Here is a 14,066-nt window from a genome sequence, read left to right as displayed (position 1 = left end):
GCAGGCTTTCTGTCCTCCTCCTTTTACATCTGCGGACCAGGAAAGGCTGAACCTCTTGTGTCCAGTGCGAGCACTGGATACTTATGTTCATCGGACATCGTCAATGAGGAAGTCCGACCAGTTATTTATTTGCTTTGGATCACCTAAGAAGGGTCTTCCTGCTTCTAAACAGACGGTTAGTAAGTGGATAGTTGAGGCTATTTCACTTGCATACGAGTACTCTGACCTGCCGTGTCCTTTGGCGGTCAGAGCTCATTCTACGAGGGGTATGGCGGCCTCTAAAGCCTTACTATTTGGAGTTTCTCTTCAAGACGTTTGTGATGCGGCAGGCTGGTCCTCACCGCTCACATTCGTTAGGTTTTACAGCTTAGACCTGGATGCTGCCCCAGGTTCTCAGGTGCTTAGTGCTTAGTTTCAACAGACTGACACTCAGGTACTTGGAATTCTGGCGTTTTGGGTATTCTCGTTCCCAAAGCGTCAAGTGACGCATCGAGAGTTCCCTCGAAAGGGAACGTCTCAGGTTACGACTGTAACAGTTCACTGAGAAAGGGAACGAGACGATGCGTCACCCTGCCATACTTCCTGCTTCCCTGTGATCGGCTTGCTTCGACTTTTTGAAGCTAATGCCGCGTTTCACCGGGTGAGCCTTTATCCCTTCCTGGTCATGACGTCACCCGCCCGTGACGCTCATTCTTTCCATTGGACTAGTTGACATTGATGCTCAGACGCATGCACGCTGGGGGCGTTCCCAAAGCGTCAAGTGACGCATCGTCTCGTTCCCTTTCTCAGGGAACTACGGTTACAGTCGTAACCTGAGACATTTTGGGTGAACTAACCCTTTAAGAAACCACTTACGTTTATGGGTTAACATATTAAGCTGTCAGGTGGTTGGTTTTGACATTGGCTGCCATGAGGCCATTATAACATTTTAATGACAAATTCAATTTGTACCACTGTAGTTGAGGTCAAGAAAAATATTCATGACACAGTTATAATGGCCTCATGACAGCCAATGTCAAAACCAACCACATGACATTTTAATGTAATGTTAACCCTAATTAAATACACCTCAACCAGTTAATCAATGTCTTTAGGATTTCTCGAAAGTACAAGGCAGGTATGTTGGGGCAGGTTGGAGCTAAACTCTGCATGACATTGATCCTCCAGGAGCATGGTTGGACACGGCTACTGTAACACTGCATGGTGAAAGCAAGCAAGAAGACAATTCTTCTTTCCTAAAGCTTAAGACATCTTTTTCTTTCTTTTTTGGAACTAAAAAGATGATACTATCTCAAAAATGCAAAGAAAAAAAAAACGACAGTAACACATGATACAACAACAAAAAATATAACAGAATACAAGAACCGGCTCTATTAGAATATTTTTGGAATTACTCAAAAGGGAACAAAGTGGATTCACATTGCATTCACAAAGTGTTAAAAGTGAATTGCTTTGCAGACAACCAGGGTGGTCTGAATTATTCGTATGAAGACAAAATTCTACTGCCATGAAACGAATCAAGTGTTGTTCAAAGGCTCACAGACACTGATCGGCACATGAAGTTTCTAGACCATTTTGTAAAGCAATCTGGCAATGGAGATAAGCAGACTTTCTCAGCTCTATAGACATTCACTTATATCAACTTTCCATCAACACATTGATCGATGTTCATTTACAGAAGATCAACACTGACTCATCGATTAGTATTCAAACACAAATACAAGGTAGGAAGGATGAAGGTTAGAAACTAGTCATCTGCTTCTGGTTTGGCACTTCTATGCCCTGTTTCTAAACAAAGATTGAATTATTTAAGCTCTCAAAGTCTGTGAGAGCTTACATAATGTGAGATGACATTATGTGCCAATTACTGTATGTAAATGATCATATTTAGTAGTGTTTACATGATCTGATAGATTTATCTCTGAAATTCAGTCAATAACGACTATGTAAGAGTCAAGAAGCCAATTTAAAAGTAATTTGTGCAACTAAACAGAATATTTGATGTCATGATTCCATGCAGGTTTTATCAATTGCATAAGACTTAACAATTCTACAAACATCTCTCATTTGACATCATCAATGCACAGTCGGGCTTTAAAACTCAGGCTTTGGAACAGAAAGTGTTTGATTCGGAGAGTATATCTGCAGACTTTATATAAGAACCAGAATTCTGAATAATTCAATAATTCCTTTGCATTTGGGGATATGTAGCAGATGCTTTTATTCAAAGTGGCTTGCAGGGCACATTTATAGAAACAGTCCCCTTGAAACATCTTTAAGTGTCTTGCCCAGGAACATCTAGTTTATGGTATATGGATTACAACCCTTCTTTTACCAGCCTAGATCTTTGACCACTTGACCACACCATTCCTAGTAGTATAACTGACCTACATAGTTTTCAAAATGGACAGAATTGTTCCATTTTGTTGTTTAAAAAGGATCAAGTCAATTTCTCTCTGTACTAAATTGATCCAAAGAAATTGACTGTTCTTGCTTAGATAAACAGTAATTATAGATCACTGCCTTGTAAAAAGTAAAGACTCCTCTGTTGATGCTGGTCAGTTCATATTACAGTAAGAGAGAACCGTCTTTCTGATATTCACAATACAAATGTCAGCTCTTCAAACCGCTAGATTTGTCTCTAAGTGATTGGTGTATGTTGTTTTACATGCAAGTAGTAAAAACAAAACAAAAAAACAATATCGGCATAATTCCCTTGGAGGATAGACCAAAAGGTCAATCCAGTGACTAGCAGTCAGTTTACTATTTATATATTAAGACAACAGTTAGCCTAGTTATGTATGAAGGTAAAATAATGCCTAAAAGAATCGCGTGCGCAGGGTAAGATTTGTGAAAGTGTACATAAGATTGCAAGCGTAAATTAAATTTGCGTGTGCAAGAGAAGATTTGTAAGCGTGTAAATCGCATATCAAGTATACAAAAAAAATATTTGCAGCATTTTACTGTTATTGGTAAGTGTAATACATGTATTGTGAAACTGCAGCTTCATGCTAACGCAAAATAAATAGGATCTAATTCTTCTGACTTCCATTTTTCCGCGCTTACACTTTTGGCACGGTTTTTGCGCACAAATGCGGCCAAAAGCATTGCAAGCCTGTGAACAGCTATTTGCAACCAAAAACAACAGAGTCAGGGACTGCAAAACAGATTGATCGCGTAAAATCAAACTTTGTGTAAATAAATAAACTGTTGCAAATGTCTAAATGACTTATTGTGTATACATGTGGCAAAAAAGTTCCCGAGATAACCCGATTTGTACAGTTGCGTCTTTCTTTTACCTGCGTTTCCAATTTTGGCACGATTCTCTCACTGAATGAGTTTTGCAAGCGCGAAGAGGAGGGCGGGTCCACCTTCATCATGCAGCCAATCAGATGAGCTTCTCGCTGACACTCGATTTACTCTTATCTGATTGGTTCAATAAACACGTCAGTCTTCAGAACGCATATTTATCTTCATTTGGCTCAGCATTGTTCTCGTTACTTTTAATGCAAACATACATCTTAAATAAATACATAAATCATGATTGCTTAATAAGCTGTGCACCATTAGGCTGACTATATTAGTTAATACTGAATTCCGAGCGGTGTTATTGGATTTAAATTTTATATACCTGGTATTATAAGCCTATCTGTTACACCACTGAGCTGATGTTAAACTTTACAACAAACAAACAAACAAACAAACAAAAAGAAAACATTGAATACCCATTCGTTAATACCGAATAATACCATTCTGATGCAGTGTTTTTCACATCATGTCTCTGGTCATGGTATTTAACATATATTTTTAAATATTGTCTTAGTCACAATTCTGATTACTTTTGTGTGACTGATCAAGCTATTATGTTGCTAGTATAATGAAATGCTTTCTCTGTGTCCAGATTTGACTGTAGCTAATGAAAAACTGATTAATTTCTAAAAAATCTGAAACTGATAAATTCAACTTTAACAAAAAGTAGTCTTTAATAATTATATATATATATATATATATATATATATATATATATATATATATATATATATACCCACATGCAAAATCAAATGCAAAGCAACTAATTATGTCTGAATAAAAACCCAGCAGCCAGGGAATACACAGCATATGTGTTTATATATAGGGCTATACAGCAATCTAGTGGTTACACGATGGCATTGCAGGTGATAAATCGTGCATAATTTAGAGATGACCTTAAAATACATGTTAAAGGGAAAAATATATTATTAGAACCAATTTTAGTAAAATAATAATAATAATTCTGGAATCGCCCATGATTAATTGACAGGTGAAATGATGCATGCAGTACAAAAACTAGGCCTACATTCAGCAGCATCAACATTACAAACAAATCTGGCCTGCTGAGGAGGATGATGATGATGCTGATGATGATGATGCTGATGATGATGATGAGCAGGATCACAGTCTATGAGCAGGATACATGCACTGAATATACAGAAATTTTCTTTCTTAACACACTAGCTCTAAATTCAGTATTTACTCAAATAATCCGCCTAATGGTGCACAGGTTATTAAACAATCATGATTTATGTATTTATTTAACATGTATGTTTGCATTAAAAGTAACGATGCTGACCCAAATGAAGATAAATATGCGTTCTGAAGACTGACGTGTTTATTGAACCAATCAGATAAGAGTAAATCGAGTGTCAGCGAGAAGCTCATCTGATTGGCTGCATGATGAAGGTGGACCCGCCCTCCTCTTCGCGCTTGCAAAACTCATTCAGTGAGAGAATCGTGCCAAAATTGGAAGCGCAGGTAAAGGAAAGACGCAACTGTACAAATCGGGTTATTTCGGGAACTTTTTTGCCACATGTATACACAATAAGTCATTTAGGCATTTGCAACAGTTTATTTATTTACACAAAGTTTGATTTTACGCGATCAATCTGTTTTGCAGTCCCTGACTCTGTTGTTTTCGGTTGCAAATAGCTGTTCACAGGCTTGCAATGCTTTTGGCCGCATTTGTGCGCAAAAACCGTGCCAAAAGTGTAAGCGCGGAAAAATGGAAGTCAGAAGAATACAGATCCTATTTATTTTGCGTTAGCATGAAGCTGCAGTTTCACAATACATGTATTACACTTACCAATAACAGTAAAATGCTGCAAATATTTTTTTCTTACACTTGATATGCGATTTGCACGCTTACAAATCTTCTCTTGCACACGCAAATTTAATTTACGCTTGCAATCTTATGTACACTTTCACAAATCTTACCCTGCGCACGCGATTCTTTTAGGCATCATTTTACCTTCATAGTTATGGCCTTCAAATCTGATAGGTCGATTAGCATTCCAAGAGTGCTATTATAAGACCAACAGTTCTGAGACTTTCAATGTATGCCTCTGTCTGTGTCATAGTGTTAGATCAGTATCTCAGTCCCAGACGTTACGCCCAAGAACTGTTGGCTGAACGTCTGATGCATAAGGCACACAAAATGAGAAACGCTTTGGGAGTTTCTGCCATCAGTCTGAAGGTCTGTCTATGCGAGACTAGATCAGTAGTGGTGGGGATTTTTCAGTGATTCTTTCTGCAGGTTACATTGTTATGAGTCTTAATGAGTGAGTCAATTAATAAGTCATTCAACCAATTTATTCAAACCTGCTTATTAATTCATGAATTAAACAAGTGAGTCTTTATTAGTGAGTTATTGAACTGCTCATTTAACTGATTCGATCAAAAACGCTCATTCATTAAGTAACAAAACAAAGTTAGGTCACTGAATCATTCGTAACCTCTCAGAAATAGCTGCTAGTTGCTAGTTTTAATGTGACGTTTGTTTAATTAGTGACAGATGCTTGCTTGGACATATATAGGGTGAATTGCCCTAATGTGGGACATTTTTTGTACTTCAGACTTCTGTGACATATTGCGATGTGTAACCAAAACATTAAATCCACACCCAATACCATTTTAAAAACCCCAGTATGTGTCCTAATCAAATCAAAAGAGAAAATTCAGATAACCCATTCATAAGAGAAATTATAGTTCCCTTATCGAGTCGGTCTCTCGACATTACGTATGGGGAAATCCATTTTCCTCGAATCATGAAGTCTGATAGAAAAACTCTTTTGCTTGCAAATAGCCAATGGCGGTCCCGCCATCACCTGATTGGCTGACACTGCTCAATATAGGTGACGGCGGGCGCCAAAAACCTCAGAATCTTTTTTCTTCACTCGAGTCTGTTTTCACCGTTGATGTACGCATTCAGAGCGGAGTATATTAAGGAGTTTTAATTCCCCTCTCGCGTTCCGGTGGATTATATTATGTCTCTTTGTCGCCCGTGTGGTGGACCCATCGAATCCCCGGACGCACACAACTTGTGTGCTGTGCCTGGGTCGGGACCACGCAGAGGCGGCACTCGAGGGATCGGGATGTACCGCCTGTGAGGAGCTTCCCATCAGATCCTTCGTGCAAGGCTGGCCGTTACACGTAGCGACGACCTTGTGTCTCCTGCCTCTCCCCAGTCTGCCGCCGTCGAGCCGCGGACCGGGAGACGGCAGAGATCTCCATTCGCGGGTTCTGTTGAGGCGCTGACGTCGGCCCAGGGTCCACGCCATCCTCACGTGGCAGAGCCCGTGAGTTACTCTTGAGGCCATTTACCGCCCTCTTGAGGAAGCGCGGGAATTATCTCGTTCGGTTACTTATGCCTTATATATTGCCCTGTGTCATTCAGTGCAAATGGCTATTCTGATTACTACGTATTCACAGTTGGTGCGCGATGCATCTGACGCGGTGTTACGTACACACCGCACTCTGTTATGCGTAATGATTTATGCCATTATATATTGCCCTGTGTCATTCAGTGCAAATGGCTATCCTGATTACTACGCAGTGCTTATTCATAGTTGTCGTGCGATGCAACTGACGCTGTGTTTGTGCACACTACACACTGATATGTGTTATGATCTATGCTGTCATATTTTGCCCTATCCTTCAGTGCAAATGGCTATTCTGATCACTACGTATTCACAATTGTTGTACGATGCAACTGACGCTGTGTACACACAACGCACTGATATGTGTAACTATTACGCCGCTATATATTGCCCTGTATCCTTCAGTGCAACTGGCTACTCTTTTACTGTGTAGTCACAGTTGTTGCGCGATGCCACATACGCTGTGTTTTGTACATTGATATGTGTCTATGATTTATGCCGTTATATATTGCCCTGTATCCTCAGTGCAACCGGCTATTCTGATTAACTACGTATTCACAGTCGATGTCGCTATGCCACTGATGCTGTGTTATGTACATTGATATGCGTCTATGATTTATGCCGTTATATATTGCCCTGTATCCTCAGTGCAGCCGGCTATTCCGATTAACTACGTATTCACAGTCGATGTCGCTATGCCTCTGACGCTGTGTTTTTTGTACACAAAAATGTAACTATGCTTGTGCATAGTCTCAGTCGTCGCTACGGCGACTTGCGTCGCATCTGTGTAGATATTGAAGCGTAATGCTGTTATGTTGCCCTTCAATGTAATGGACCATTGTGTACGCATATTCATGCAGTTTCGGTCGCTTCAGCGACTTGAGCTGCATTATACACACAGATGTTTAAAATGTGCACACTGATGTGTTATGCTGTTATGTTGCCCTCTATCATTCAGTGCAACAACCAGCTATCCTATCTAACTGCATATTCAGTTTGTCGCTACAGCGACTACACTGCACTTATGTACGTATAAGGACGTGTGTTGCTATTTTGTTGCTCTGTTTCTTTCAGTGCAAAACTAGCTATCTTAATCTACCGTGCATACTCACAGTTTCTGGATGTATGTACGTACACGGATGTGCAATTTACCATGTGTTATGCTGTAATGCTGCCCCGTTTCCGTGCAGCTAGCCATCCTGATCGAACTGTACATCTCAGTTTCTGTCTCTACACAGTTCTGTCGCTACGGCGACTTATGCTGCGTTATGTACATGCATGGATGCGCTACAGCGACCGATGCTGTTACGTACATGTGCTATGCTGTTATGTTGCCCCGTTTCCTTCAGTGCAACTGGCTATTCTGTGCTAACTCGTCTACTCACAGTTGTAGCTACGGCTATGTGTTTGTTGTTTACTGAGGTGCTATGCTATTATGGGGCTATTATCTACTGCGTATATTCATCAGAGCCCAGGTGGTTACAATTCCAGCATTTTGCCCGGATGAGGTCAGTGTTTCAGAGTCTCAGAAGTACGCTTTGTGCCCCATGCGTGCCCTGCGTGCTTATGTGAACAGAACTAGCCAGTTTCGAATTTCAGAGCAGCTCTTTGTCTGCTACGCGGGTGCTAAGAGGCGGCGCGCTGTCGAAACGGAGGCTATCTTACTGGATAGTGGAGGCTGTGCACTGGCTGGCTTATGCTTCACGGGAAGCCGTTTCCCTATAGGGGTGCACGCCCACTCCACTAGGAGTTTGGCGTCATCATGGGCGTGGGCGAAAGGCATGTCTATTCAAGACATTTGTTTCGCGGCAGGTTGGTCGTCTCGTAATACCTTCGCGAGATTCTATAACTTGAATATCCCTTCATTCGCACCACATGTCTGTCAGTGCAGGGAGAGAAAGCTGAGCTGTCGTTGGACTAGGCTAGACTGCCCCGATGGCGCGCGCTCTAGCCACGGTTCGACTAGTCGTCAGACAGTGCGAGTTATTATTAGCATAGCTATCATGTTCACTATATTGTGCCCTTTGTTATGCCCGCATTCATAGCCGGCAGTATTTTCCTAAGCACCAATCACTTTGCTGCAATCTCCCTACATTCAGTTCAGCGTGCTTAGCTTGATGGGAGGGGCCTTCGTTGGTGCAAATGTCGAGTTGGCTCTGTGTCAATAGATGTTTCAACCAGGTCCGGTGTCTGTTCCTGAGAGCTGGGCGGGGTTTCTCCCACGCGGCGGGGGTTTTATTGTTCCCCATACGTAATGTCGAGAGACCGACTCGATAAGGGAACGTCTCTGGTTACTCACGTAACCGTAGTTCCCTAGGAGGGAACGAGACATTAAGTAACCTGCCGTGTGGGAGGGACTCTCAGTCTCCTTACTCTCGTTCAGCTAAGATTCTGAGGTTTTTGGCGCCCGCCGTCACCTATATTGAGCAGTGTCAGCCAATCAGGTGATGGCGGGACCGCCATTGGCTATTTGCAAGCAAAAGAGTTATTCTATCAGACTTCATGATTCGAGGAAAATGGATTTCCCCATACGTAATGTCTCGTTCCCTCCTCTCAGGGAACTACGGTTACGTGAGTAACCAGAGACGACATATTAGTGCTCTTATTGCAAGTTGTCTGAGACAATCTGCAGCTTCCTAATGTGGGACAGTGACAAATCTATGATAAAATACCAAAAATCACATTGATATATGTAGAATAGTAAAATCTTATTTTATTTTAGATTCTCTCTTAAATCTTAGTTAGTAATTTTCTTTGTTATGAATGAATGAAACATGTAAAATAACAAAATCTTTAGTTATATTATCCATTGAAATACTGTCCCACATTAGTCTGATCATACTGTCCCGGATTTGGAAACCACATTTCCTAATGTGGGACACTAGGAAATTTGTTAAAAATATCAAATATATAGTTTATACACATAAAGTTACACTATTTTTTGATGGACAAACATTTCATAAGCATATTAGGCTAAAAAGTAGCAGGATTGCTTTGTTTAAAATCTATTTAACTCCTTAACATCAAATTTGTTTGATGGTCTTCACACAAGGTGTCTCCTGTTTGATGATTGCTCCACCCTCAAATATGATTGGACATTTGATAGGTCATGTGATTTTGATCACATGACACCACAGCTTTGTCTAACCCATAGTTTCACTGTCATTCATGTATTTATGGGGGACCTACAAACACTAGACCTTAGGTGTCCCACATTAGGCAGTGTCCCACATTAGGGCAATTCACCCTAGTTTTCATTACTTGTACTTTCATTACACTACCTTTCCAAAGTTTTGCGTTGGTAAGATTTTTTCAAGTCTCTTATGCTCACGAAGGCTGTAATATTGGGTCAAAAGTATTACAATTTAAATAACAGTTTTCTGTACTGTCACCGGCCCACCGGTGGGCCCAAATCCATTACATTTTTAAAACAGTAATATTAAACCCAAACTAATCTTGACAAACTATATATCATTTGAAAGCTTACAATCTCTACTTTCCATATTTGGTGATTGATTTTCAAAATAAATTACAGAGGAGCCGTAATTTATCAATTTGCAACAATAATATTTTCATACTCCTAATGCGTGTTTAGACCTTTATTTTGAAATAGTGATGAACATGAAAAATCATGAAAGAAGGGTAGAAACCTCAGTTTGTTTTCATGCCAAGAGTTCAAAAGATAGCATCCATTCAATTATTTTAGAAAAAAAGGTCTGATTTTTTTTTTAAATATAAACAAAAAAAATTATAGATTCACCATTTGTAATCTAGTGAAAAAGTTTGGTACTGCGCCCAAACACAATCTTACCGAAAGCTCATTTTTTGAGATATCAACCTAAAATTAAAGGGGCTATTTGTATTAGCGACACCAGTTGCTGTAAACTTATTACTCATGCTCGCTGAATGTGATGCAATACCCCAATATACTCATGGAAAAACATTTGCAGTGATATACTGTTAGCAAATATCCGTACACGGTGCTGAGAGCGACGTTTTGATGAATATGCAAATATGTGCTGCACACTTTCCTATTAATAACAAAATAAACACACAACAAAAATGACAGCGGTGAGAAAACAGAAGTTAAGAAAGCATCTGATAGTGATGTGGATATATCTGTACCAGCTGTGCAATTCCCCATCATCATGTCGACAGATTCATTAAAATTACACTGTTGATGACAGGTTGATTATAAAGTATATTTGAGATAATAGACTATATAGATCTGGCGATGTGAGACTATAGTTTGAATTAATCCCTTTGCATGATACATTGACATTACAGTACAGAATATCCAGCCTGTTCTCATCCTTTGGCGTCATACATGTGACGCTTTGGACATTTCGTTGAAATCTTACGCACATGGCATCCTTTAGCATCAATATGAGACGCATAACCCAAGGCGTCATACAGGTGACGCTCGTCTAAATCCAACGCACATGGCATCGTTTAGCGTCAATATGAGACGCAGATCCCAAGGCGTCATAACCGTAACCCTACCCCAGACCTAAACCTACCCATAACAGTGCGTGTTATATTGACGCTAAAGGATGCCATGTGCGTAAGATTTCGGCGAAATGTCATATGGCGTCACCTATATGACGCCAAAGGATGAGAATACGTTGGAATATCTGTAACATTGTATATAATGTGTGAATGTGTGTGCTTTAAACAGTAATACTCCATTATTGCTCCATCAAATCAATATTTTTTCTTTAATGTATGTAATATTTACATGTTTGTTTTGCCACTGTATGGATTTATGTTATCCGATGCCTCTTAATTGTATGTCTTTTATGTTATATTTGATCATATCCTCTTCATGTGTTTGATGGTGGTGATTATGTACAGTTTTGAAGTATTGTGATGCATAATAACGGCATGACTTTTAAATCACTATAAAAATGTACATGTTGCCATAATCAGGGCAATCAGTGGTGGGCTGTTGGTGTTTTCTCAAGTCAACTTCTGTGGGGCAGGGGCATCGCTGTTCCCTAGCAGCCAAATCTGACCCTGGCACCAAAAGAAACACCAAAGCAAGACCCGAGAATCAATCTGTCTCTAAGAGGTAAGTATATGTCACTCTTTCTCTCTCTCTTACACACACACACACGCACAGTATAATTCACATGGAGCTGGTGCCAGACACACACACACACACACACCGGTGGGTTGCCCTGCTGATGGGGTCATGTGGTTCTCTTCACAGCAGACTGACAGGTGACTGGCTCTGAGGTACTTACTAAACAGGACATTACTGTTGAAGTTTCTTTTTAGAAAAAAACTCCTCACTCAGTCTATGGAACAGCCAACTGATGCAACTACAACAACATATCTTAAAGCCCCTCTATAGTCAATAATTGTATCCCTTAAAGATGAGTTCATTGATCACCAAAATTATATATTTAAAAAAATACATTCTTATGAAAAGGCATGTCGTCATGCCTTAAAATAGCTCGAATGTATCTCTAAACCCTTGCTTCATTTAGTATATGCAGATTCATAAATATGCTAATTAGCCCCGCCTCCACTCACTCACACCAGCTCAGAGATCCACTCAGTCAACTTTTACTCAAGTTACTGTAGTAAGCGCTGCACGATGGTATCGCTCTTTACAACGTCGGACACATAACGGTGATTAATATGATTAGCCTTTTGCTTGACTACATTATCAAACGTTTAACAACATTTTATTGGTTTATGTTTAAAAAAAACTATGTTTTATTGGATTATATTTTAAAAATTGTATGAGGTAAGAAAATAAATCGTAATTCAACAGATCACTTAGTTTGCTTCTGAAATGTTTCTTGATTTATGTTTACATAGCCTACATTTATTTGAAGACAAAAATACTGACAAGGATTTTTTTCAGTGAATAACCTTAAGAAAATTCTTAAGAAATCGACATGCATTCACACAATTTCTTCCACTTTGTAAACATCACCACAAGAAGACTTGGACGGCTCTCTGCTGCAGGATGCAAGGTGCAGATGTTCTGTTTTAATTGAGAATTCTAAGCAAGGAGGCAATACGTCATGCCTGTAGAGTGAGCTACCTAAACGTCTCATCCAACTCAATTAAATTTCACCCGTAATTCTTGGCTCCAGCCCACCCTCAGGCCTTGCCACTAAAGCACAGAACAATAAATCACCTCAACCTTGTTGCATCTCCTGAAATCTAACTGAGACAAAGAACCTTCATTTATTACAGAGTTTGAGTTTGAGGCAGGTGTGGCCACTGCCTCAATTTCCTCACCAAACTTCCAAGTCCAGGTGTGGGAGTTTTATTTATTGATACAAACTATGGCATATAGGAATGAAATGATGAAACTCTATGCCACTTTCCCTCAGGCTGTTGAGTGCACAGAAGAAAGTACATCTGATTTGGAATAGATATTGAGTGACTGGTAAGAGCAGATAGACTGCACCTTCAAGCTAAATAATTCTTTGATACTGAACTTGTATGCTCCTTTTGTTAATGTTTTACTCCTCAGTTGGTTTCTGCTTATTATAGAATTATGAGGTCAGTTTTCAAAAGTTGTGAAATTAACAGGCTCATAATAGGCTTAATTTGAAGTGCTGGGATACATATGAATGCTTAAACCGTTAAATTAGACAATAAATTCACTGACTCTCTCTTAGTCATAATGGGCTACAAGACATCTTTTAAGGACTTAAAGTGGCATAAAGATGATGCAAGAATGTTCCAATTCCTCATTAAGACATGAGAGGCAGTGTTACAGTGATTTCACCACGGGTATGAAGTGTTCTTAAATATTATGGAGGACTAGGTATGTCACTTAAAGTATGTTTACACGTCAATGATATGCTTAAAACTGAGATATTTTTCCTTTGAGTTTTCCGCGTACAGACGACACCACTGTCAAAACGATCCCCATTCACACGGATCCGCAAAAACAACTTAAAACCCTGTATTCTGCTGCCGATGGCAATGAAACACTATAGTCTGAACACGTAATACGTGCACTTTGAAACCGTTTTCAAAAATTTTGACTTGTTGTGTAAACGTAATTGAGTGAAGGGATCAATTATAAAAGTGTTAAATAAAAAAAAATTTCAACTTTTGACAAACTGACATATAATTCATGTAAAAAAAAAAATTAAATGCAAAAAATCATTTGCCACTAGCTTTTCTTTGTTCTTTCGCAAAATGCTTGAGTGAACAGTTAACATGTGGGAGCAATTAACAAACTTTTAATAATTAAGAATTAACAGATTTTTAAGAATTTTGCAATTGCCTTAAAATTCTGTCAAAGGTGTCCCAACTGTCCAGTGACATTTTTTTTTTTTACTCGACTGGATAATGAATAAAGAAAAGCATCTGGCAAAAGGATAAAGTAAAGCAATAGGC

The sequence above is a fragment of the Rhinichthys klamathensis genome, unplaced genomic scaffold, assembly GCF_029890125.1.
Source record: "Rhinichthys klamathensis goyatoka isolate OS25496 unplaced genomic scaffold, OSU_Roscu_1.1 h1tg000191l_1, whole genome shotgun sequence".
Taxonomy (NCBI): Eukaryota; Metazoa; Chordata; class Actinopteri; order Cypriniformes; family Leuciscidae; genus Rhinichthys; species Rhinichthys klamathensis.
The sequence above is the reverse complement of the archived record's forward strand: the minus strand, read 5'-3'. Positions refer to the sequence as shown.